This window comes from Myotis daubentonii, chromosome 2 (assembly GCF_963259705.1).
Source record: "Myotis daubentonii chromosome 2, mMyoDau2.1, whole genome shotgun sequence".
NCBI classification, from domain to species: Eukaryota; Metazoa; Chordata; class Mammalia; order Chiroptera; family Vespertilionidae; genus Myotis; species Myotis daubentonii.
In genome coordinates this window covers 91689803-91699305 of record NC_081841.1, presented here as the reverse complement: position 1 = coordinate 91699305, position 9503 = coordinate 91689803, and the positions used below count along the sequence as shown (strand labels likewise).

At 44.1% G+C, this 9503-nt stretch overlaps 1 pseudogene; it reads left to right on the top strand.

Annotated features, from left to right (window-relative positions):
- The first annotated feature begins 8399 nt into the window (after positions 1-8399).
- On the top strand, positions 8400-9172 carry LOC132226611 (large ribosomal subunit protein uL22-like; annotated as a pseudogene).
- The last annotated feature ends 331 nt before the right edge of the window (positions 9173-9503 follow it).

The following is a 9503-nucleotide window of genomic DNA, read 5'->3' as shown; positions in this document are numbered from 1 at the left end:
CTTCCCTTCCCCCCACAACCATCAGGAGCATGCCAGGTAAATAGCAGGTATTGGTTAAAAGGCTCAGGATTTGATTCTGGAGTGAAATATGGGTGGGACGGGATGATTATGGAAACTGACTTACTACTAGGATGAGGATGACGATGAGAATGATGATTTACAACTACTCTATGCCAGGCACGAAGTTATGCAGCGTAAGGGTATTTGCTGACAATTCTCCTTGCCTTCTGTGGCTCTGGCTCTCCTGACTCCCCTTCAGCATCCTGGCCTGTCAGGAAGACAGCCATTGCCCCAAACGGCTGAACCCACCCTGCTAAACCTCGGCACATGTGTGGCTTCTTCTGGAATGTTCCCCTCTGCTTGGGCAACCAAACAGTTTTAAATGTGCAAGTATTTTATGTAAGAGATTATTTACAGTGGGTACAATAGCAGATCAACTGAGCCTGAGAGTCAAGCCTGCTTTAGAAATCTGTGACTCTCTGGGCATCCAAACAAGATTACTAAGGTGACACAAAGCCAGAACCACTTTCTTAAGATCCCAAGGCCCTGGGAGAAGGCACTGGAAGGCCCCTTTCCTTGGCCTCCCATAGCATCCTCATAATTAGATGTATGCCATTCTAAGAGACAGTGCAGTGGCAATGCACAGGGGTTTTGTGGCCAAGGAGAAAAAGCAGAGAAAAATATGACCCATCGGTTTGGCCAAAAGTCATTAAAATAATGTTTTGTTTTTGGAATGCTCATAGATTGGCAAACCCCACATGGATCAGGAAGGCACGGGGAGCCCAGGACACTGTAATTTCCCCTGCCCAATCTGCTAATGCATTCTGGAGCGAAGGCGACCGCAGAGCAGTTTCTGCAGCTGAGGAAAGCAGAGCAGCCCATCTATTATCCCCGGAACAGAATATGGAGCAGATTCAGGAAAAGCAATCCTTCAAAATGTCAACCTTTACTTACGGCTGCATAACGCTTCCAGGAGGGAGGGCACGGGAAAACGGCCATCGGCACTGGCTGCAGGAGACCGACAGGCATTTTGGATCAATAGATGATGATGTGTCCCAGCGACTCAGCCAAGAGTTGCAAAACCAGTCAGCTTCTTGGTGCAAAAAAAGGAGACGTGGGTCAGGGGGCAGATGGAGACGGTGTGGTTACTTCGGAGGTCGGACTGGCTTCCTTTTTCAGGCTTCTAAGGTGCCCCGGAAGCACAGGCTCCTTTCGCCCCACTCCCATGACCCCTTCCTGCTCCCCTCCCCAGGCAGGCCACAGAGGAACCCTTCAACCCCTTTTTCTCGTTTTCCTTGGGGAGGTGGGGCGGGGGTGATGCCCACCTTGCTCACCACCCTTTGCCTACCCACTGGCGGCAGGGAGTGTCCACTGCCGCGCACCCTGTGACCAGTGCGGGATTTCAACCCGGCGGGGAGAGAAAACGCTTCTTCTGGCCTTGGATCCCTGCCAAGCCTTCAAACCAGCCTTCTCGTCAGGAAGGGCAGCCGAGTGATCTTTGATTCTCATGTATTATTTCTCCATTGCCTCAGAATCCCCAGGGTAGGAGAAATGTGATTCATTAGCACCGGCAAACCCTCGAGGCTGTGAAGAAATCCAGGAAGGAAATGTCAAGTATAAGTGTCAGTAACACCTGCCTTGTTTCCCTTGCCTTGAGTTGCTATTAAACAAGATGAGAATTTGGCACTGAGAGCACACTTATTCTTCACAAAAACGCAGTTGTGCAGCAGAGCAGGCTGGGATGGCCTAAAGGTACGCGTGATTGGACTAGGAACCCCGGGGGGACTCGAGTCAGGGCCAATCTGCTCTGGAGAGAACACTGCCCCTGTGTTCCTAGGAGGGGGCAGAGCTTTGCTCCCCTTGCCCCACATGGACTGTAAGCTGTGGTCCAGGCCCGTTTTTCCTGGTCTGTCACACTGGGCCACCGCGCGATAGGTGCGCTCCTGCTCTGTGCTCCCTTCTCGGAGTGACTTGAAGCATCTGTGCTTTTGTTTTCATCTAATTTACCCAGCAGGCCTCGGGCCTGTGTGAGCCACCCTCCTGTGTCAGCGCTTTCGGCTCTCGTGGGTGATGCTGAAAATCACAGAAGCCGAGCTCATGCGGGAGGCCAGAGGGGGCCTCTGAGGACAGCATCTTTAATCTGGGGCAAGTCACTAAGCCCTTCTAGCTCTGCCTTTGTACGGTTGTTGGTCCTTTCCTTCCATGATGTGCCCATTCACGGGGAGGTGTTGAAATTAGGAGAAGATTGAAAAATATTGCAGTGAGGTAACTAGAAAATATCATGGCTTAATAAAAAGAAACCTTTCCATTTGGGATTGCTTGTTGACTTTAAGGGGATAAAAAATCTACCCAAGGACAGGGAGCTGGCTATGGCTTTGTGGTGATTAAAATACCTCCGCACCTGGGGCCCTTAGGCTCTGAGGGGAGCCCTGGATCCTGTCACATAGTAGGGAGGGAAGGACACAGACTCCGGGGCTGAATAGACCTAGATTCAGATCCAGTTCTGCCAGTTACTAACTTAGCAAATTACTTAACCTTATTGAACCTCAGTCTTCTTATCATTAAAATGGGGATAATAATATCTGTGTATAAATCATTGGTTTATGGTTAGAATTAAATAACATATGCAAGTCCTAGTACAGTGTCTAACACATGGTAAGCATTCAAGAGCTATTGATTTTATTATGTTTCCATAAAAAATTATATTCCTTGTCTTTGTTAATACCCATAACTAACAATTAAAGTACTGATTACTGCCAGGTTGCTAAGCAACAGTGACTACAGAATTTCTAATATATCAGATTCTAAGAGGAGATAGAGAATTTGTCTGACAGCTGCATTTGCACACTCTTTAACAAAGAGTGGGAAGAATCAACCTAGTGCCCTTGCATAAGCTCTGTGTTCATTTGGGGTGCTCTGTGAGGAACTATGATGGAAATTATAAAGGGCCTAAAATTATTTACAGATATAATCTCACTCTTATGACAGCCTTAAAGTAGGAATTTATAATTGTATTAGTTTGGGTTAACACTAGTTGTTTTAACAAATCCCCAAATCTCTGTGCTTTCACAACCAGGAAAGTTGGCCCCTTCCTTCCTTCAGTCTATTCTGAGCACTCGGGGTGGGCAGTCTTCTAGGTACCGCAGGGACCCGCGCTGCTTCCCTCTTGTGCTCTGACCTACTTAAAGTCCTTTTGACTGTAGTTTGGGGAAGGGGTTGGTGGGGGAGCCGCCCACTTCTTAATGGCACTGACCAGAAGCAATCACCCCCACTCACATTCCACTGGTGAGAATAAGTCACGTGTGGCTACAAGGGGGCCTGGAAAATGCAGACAAGGGGGCCACGTGCCTACACTGTGGCTGGGTGGCCAGCCAGCTGCTTTTGCTCTGAAGATTGTATTTATTTATAGCTAGAGAAAGTGACGCTTAGAGAGCTTAACTAACTAGTCCAAGGGCAGAACCAACAAGGGATTAACTAAAGTCCTTGCCGTTTAAATGATTATGCCAAACTGCCTCTGACAGTGCCACTGAGTATGGGAAATGATGTAGAGGCATAAGGAGAAAAGGCTTGTCTCTCCTCTAACTAGTTGTGGGCACTCTCAGGATGGAGCTCTTGGGTCTCACACATTCTCCCATCTGTGGGGTTTGCAGTCGACTGTCCGGGATGCAGAAAAACAGAGCTGCAGAGCTCCAAAGCCTAATGGAAAGAAGTCCCATTCATCCGTCTCTCCATGGCACGCTATTTGTTTAGACTGCCTCACTGGTGAGTTGTTCCATTTTTAAGTGTCTCTAAAGAAGTAGTCAGGTGCTTTCTCTATAAATTACTCTAGCGTTTCAGTGTTCTGTCTCATAGTGGACACTGGGTGCACCACTTAGTGCTCCTTCACGGGGCCAGTGCAGCCAGGCCACAGCGGCGGCAATGTTGGCTACCAGGTCTCAGCTGCACCCTTCCTTGAGGATTGTCCTCAGCCAATGGGGGCCTCCTCACTCAGGGACGCAAGGGAGATTATGTCCCCCTCCCCCTGTCGGGGTGGTGGGTACCAGTGACTGACTGACACTGGGGTGTAAAAGCCTGGCCCCCTTTCCTTGAGGTGGGACAATTCCTCAGCGCTATTCATGCTCCAGGGCTCCCTCTGGGATCAGGCTGAGGCTAGAGGTGAACTGCACCCACATCTTTATCCATCTTCTTCCCTGCTCTAACCTCTTTCCCTAGCTCCCTTATATCTTTCTCCTGGAATCTCATAAAAAATATGTCTCACAAGTTTTAATCCCAGGGACCTATGGCTCTAAGACAGGACCCACTGGAAACTCTTATTCTTCTAATCATGACCTTCCATCCTTGGAGGTTATAGAAAACAACTGATCATTCTTTGCAAATATCTCGTAATTTAAAGACTTTTATAATGTCTGCTTCACTCCCACCTTCTATTCTCCAGTTAAACTATTCTAGCTCTGTGAACCACTGTTCATGATTTCAGTTTTAACATCAACACCACCACCTAGGACATGTCTAGAATTGAACCCATTTAGCAGGACGTGTGGAAATGGAAGGATTATTCCATATTGCGTCACTACTGCAACTAACCATAACAAAGATGAATGGTTTCACCATCTCAAAAAACTCTCATTTTCATGTCATTTAACCATCATAACTCTGTGGGAGGGAGTTCCACTTTTTTAAATGAGGAAACTTGAGTAAATAGAGGTTAAGTGGGTTACTTAAGTTTATGAAGCATGCTAAAAGCATAACTAGCATAGCAAAGGCCAGAAAGAGGCTGTATGACCTCTAGGCCTGGGCTCCTTTTGTGACCTTCACCCTGCCCTTCTTGGACGGATCATTTCAAGATGCAGCATCAGTGCGGAACTGTGTGTGGTGGACGGAGATCCCAAGAGCGTGGTTTGAACACCTGAGGCTGCATTCACACACACACAGAGGCCTGGGAGGGAAGTGGCCAGGGCTTGCGAGCAGCTTCACAAAGTCACCAGAGCCTTGGATTGTTTTGACTTTCTGTCTTACTATGACCCTCGTTTCCTTGGTCTAAGATGCGGCTGGAGTCCTGGGCATCACAGGCGCATTCTAGGCAGCAGGGTGGAGGAAGGAAAGAAGAGAGGTGTGTCCCTTCGCTTTCAGGAGATGTCTGGGAAATTTCACACAGCACTACTGTTCACTTCACAGTGGCCAGAATGAGAGTGAACATGATCACATGCAGAGGCAAATGTAGCTCAGAGCCATCCATTGCTAAGGTCTCTTCCCAATGTTAATGCCTAATTTTGCATTGCTCATTTTGTATTATTTTCAATCATCTTCAGACACAATTTCTTAAGCCATTACTTTGTGCAAGTCAATAGTCTGGGCATAGAAAGATGCCCCAAGGCAGGGGTTAGAACAGGGGTGGGCAAACTTTTTGACTCGAGGGCCACAATGGGTTCTTAAACTGGACCGGAGGGCCGGAACAAAAGCATGGATGGAGTGTTTGTGTGAACTAATATAAATTCAAAGTAAACATCATTACATAAAAGGGTACGGTCTTTTTTTTTTTTTTTTTTTTTTTAGTTTTATTCATTTCAAACGGGCCTGATTCGGCCCGCGGGCCGTACTTTGTCCACGGCTGGGTTAGAATCACAAGGGGGCTCTGGGATTCGGATGTGCTCCTCCAGACAGGTGTGTCATGTTTCACCTCCTCTCCATCCTCACCCTGGTTCACTGCGGGCAATGAAGTGGTATTGTCAGGAGGGTGTTGTATGTGTGTAGAGGCAAAAAGAAAAATTGAGAATTATTGATCCAGGATGGTGATTCATCCATAACTGGTATATTTTAGAAAACATGCCTGTTTTTTTTATTTGTTTAGTTGTACTCCACTTACTCCTGAAAAACAAGATAGCCCCGTCTTCACAATGATTAAAACAAGGGTAAAGATGGCAAATGATGTTCAGAAGGGAGCACCTGGGTTGGAGAAGGCTATTGCCACTTAGCACAGAACTTAGTGAGGAGCATCCTTGCTGTCTTAGTTAAAAAAGAAGGTTTCCAGGATCCATTACTATGGCTATGCAGAAAGGGAGGCATGGCAATTACGGGACAGGCAAGTTCTTTCCTTAGCATTGAACTCTGCGAGATTTAGTGTGGCAGACTTGTTTTCGATGCACTGCATCATAAAATACATGATGCATAACAATACTTCTGCAGAAAGTGTGGAGGTGGTCTTCAAACAGCTATTTCTTATATCGGGCCTTGAAATGTCCAGAGCTTAATTGTTAAATATAATTTTTTTGTTGAATATAAGATCATATTGGTAATAGATATATCACTATTTTATGCATCACTAAGAAATTGAAAACACTGCCAAAAAAATTATGACTTCCCATAGACTGTAATATGCATTCTAATTTCTAAATCTTCAAATGTGTAAAAGTACATCTTAATATCAGTGACATGTGGTACCCATTTAATGAATACATTTCCGCAGGGAGATAAAGTAATATAGAGTGTACGCTCTCTTGTGAAGTTAACACAAAGGTAGAATTTAAAGTCTGTTCATTTGAGACATTTGGCTAACTGGGAATAAAAATTAGCACCACAGAGGGAAAACCTAAGAATCCCATACTAGTTCTGTGGGAAAACTGTCTGAAGTAGCTTTCTAAGTTGGTGTAATTCCACCAGCTATGATTCTTGGGTCCAGAAGACTAAGGGGAAGACACATATTAGATACATGTTGGCCACAGCACTAAGCATTGTGCTGGGGGAGGTTGTCATCCTTCCTAATTTGTATGGGATTTTAGGTTACTGAGCCTATTTCTCTCTCTCTAAAAAAAGTGCCTATTGCATCTCACAGGATATTGAAATAAAATCAATTATTCACTTAAAAAAAAACTTGCCAGAGGAGAGAGTGGGAAGGGAGATCAATTTCAAGACGTTATTTTCCTTTTCTCCCCTTTCATTTGCACTGATGTTGGAAACACAAGGGTCAAAACTGCTGGTGGCTTCACATGAATCATGGCACCAAACTGTAGTCACTGTATTCTTCACCATCACAAAGAGTTTTTTTAAGTTTTTGTTTACTTAAGAATGTCCATTAAGCAGTAAAAGTTATTAATTTTATTACATCTTGACTTGGGAAGTATTTCTACCACACAGTAAACAATGGTTGTCCTGAGGGAAAGCATTGATGCAATTGTTTGAGTTGAAAGCTGAACTATATGGTATTGGTTTGGTTTTGTGCACATGTATGTTTTTTTCTTCACAGAACACTATTTTTACTTGAAATAGTGTTATTCAGGCTTGGGTATTTTATAGAAATGTTTTCAAAAAATGAAGTGAGTTAGTCATATCAAGAAAAACAACTGGCAATATTTTCTGCCAATGATAAAATTCAACATTTCAAAAGGAACTAGAATGAGATTGGTGATAATATTAATGAATATGGTATTTTTTATTTTTATAGTAAAATATGTCAACATTTTTAAGATCTGTATAACTCAGTGAACCGATAGTTTCCAAATGACCAATGCATATGTTACAAGATTTGAAGTACAACACTTTAATCTAATCAAGTATGAAAAATTTGTTGATATGTTTTCAGATTTCACACTGCAACTAACCTTTAAGAAACTACTTGTCAAGTTTGGTGCCATATCAAAGAAGAATATTCACAACTTTCTAAAAAGACTGATAGCATACTTCTTCCTTTCAAACTACATATCTGTGTGAGCTGGATTTTCTGTATGTACTTCGGCTGAAAGAACAGATCACAACGGACTGAGTACAGAAGCAGATATAAGAACACAGCTGTTTCTATTATTTTTCTTAAGTTAGACATTGAAGAGATTTGCAAAAATGTAAAATGACACCACTCTTCTAGCTAAATTTATCTTTGGAAAATATAGTTATTTTTCATAAAAATATTTACTTTCACATGTAATGGGTTTATTATTGTCATTTTAAGTGAATGAATACAGATTTTTGAAATGTCTCAATTTTACTTGCTAACAGGGCAAGATGTTGATGGGTATGACACAAAGACAGAAAGCTCTTTAGGGTCCATATTTTTAAATAATGTAAAGGGGTCCTGAGACCAAAAAGTTTGAGAATCCTGAGCTGGGTCCCTGTCATTGTCATATAACTGGGTCTTGAGCAATGGGACCTGAGGAAAGTCTGGATGGGTGAGGACGGTCGTCTGAGAAAGTGTTTCTCCTTCAGAAAGAAGCTCCTGTGCATGGGTGTGACTGTGTGGAGATATGCTTCTGCAACCATGAGGAGACAAGCTGGAGTGTCAAAGCCAAAAAGCTGCTAACTCAGGTTCCACCCAACACCAAAGCCCAAGTGCTGACCATTACATTTGACTGCTCTTCACTTTAGGATTGGCAGGTACAGCTCTTCCGGTGACTGGAGGTAACCTCTAAAAAATGGTTCACTATTCACTCAGCCCAGAAAACCCCACAAAATCATGCAAATCAAGAGGTTCAAATCTTTGTGTTCACTTTAAGGACACCTGTGAAACTGCCTAGGCCAGCCATGGGCAAACTATGGACCATGGGCCAGATCCGGCCCATTTGAAATGAATAAAACTAAAAAAAAAAAGACCGTACCCTTTTATGTAATGATGTTTACTTTGAATTTATATTAGTTCACACAAACACTCCATCCATGCTTTTGTTCCGGCCCTCCGGTCCAGTTTAAGAACCCATTGTGGCCCTCGAGTCAAAAAGTTTGCCCACCCCTGGCCTAGGCCATCAGGGGTATGCGTATCCAAAAAGCCACCGGGTATCTGAAGGAGGTCACTTTACAACAGCAATGTGTGCCATTCCGTTGTTACAATGGTGGGGGCGGTAGGTGTGCCCAGGCCGAACAGGGGGACTGGACCTAGGGTCAGTGCCCCAAAAAGAGCGCCGAATTTGTGCTGCACATGCTTAAAAATGCAGAGACTAATGCTGAACTTAAGAATAGAGTCTCTGGTCATTGAGCTCCTCCAGGTGAACACAACTCCCAAGATAAGGTGCAGAACTTACAGCTTGTGGATGGATTAACCCACATGAGCTCTCCCTGTCACACCGAGAGAATCCTTCCTGAGAGAGAGCAGGTGGTTCCTAAACCAGAAGAGGAGGTTGCACAGAGGAAAAAGGTAACCCAGGAGAAACTGAGGAAACAAAAACTTATCCTGAGAGTAAATTCAGCATAAAACAAATGCTAATGAAAGCAAGAAAAGAAAAAAGATGACAGGTAAAGACCTAAAGAACCTGAAAAGTCATGAGAGTTTGCAAATATTGTCTCTTAAAAGCCAGCATTGTGATGCCTGTGGAAATGGTAATAGAAAAGGTAGGCGCCAGATCATCAGCCCCAGAGGATTGACCTAAATTTTAGGAAAATTTGGAAGGAGTTTTGGGGGCTTGAAAAGTGTCTTCTTCCCCAGCCTCTCTCCTCCCTCCCTCCCTCCCACAACCAATTCATGCCCATCTGGAACCTCATCTCAATATGTGAACTTATTGGGAAATAAGGTCTTTGCAGATATA